The sequence below is a fragment of the Sinocyclocheilus anshuiensis genome, unplaced genomic scaffold, assembly GCF_001515605.1.
Source record: "Sinocyclocheilus anshuiensis isolate Anshui unplaced genomic scaffold, SAMN03320099.WGS_v1.1 scaffold627, whole genome shotgun sequence".
NCBI classification, from domain to species: domain Eukaryota; kingdom Metazoa; phylum Chordata; class Actinopteri; order Cypriniformes; family Cyprinidae; genus Sinocyclocheilus; species Sinocyclocheilus anshuiensis.
The window spans coordinates 1,936,183-1,936,549 of record NW_015549703.1 but is presented as its reverse complement, the minus strand read 5'-3'; the positions used below and the strand labels follow the sequence as shown (position 1 = coordinate 1,936,549).

Here is a 367-nt window from a genome sequence, read left to right as displayed (position 1 = left end):
GGCCTGGGCGATAAAACGGTATCGATATTTATCGACGGTACACCCCCTTCGATAACGATATATAAAAAATGTTCAATATAGTGCACGATATAGTCACGTGCTATGAGTTACGCAGACAGCACACACAAACACGAACATGAGGGCTGGGCCTGCCTGTGATGAGGAGATTGTGAGTAAAGAATGAATATTAGTTGACATTAGTAGAATATTAGTAAACATTTGCATTTGAATGCAAAAATAGTACAATCCAATGTTAGATGTGCGTCAGGCAGCGTCATCAGTGGAGCACGAGATGCGGTGATGATGCAAGTGACGTTGTAGTTTAATGTTTTGTTAGTCTAGCCCACGAGACGCGCAGTTGCTGTGT

At 42.5% G+C, this 367-nt stretch overlaps 1 protein-coding gene across 3 annotated transcripts in view; it reads left to right on the top strand.

The window, feature by feature from the left end:
- LOC107660616 (microtubule-associated protein 2-like) overlaps nucleotides 1-367 on the top strand; it is a 118,973-nt gene that overhangs the window by 46,300 nt on the left and 72,306 nt on the right. The window lies entirely within an intron of this gene.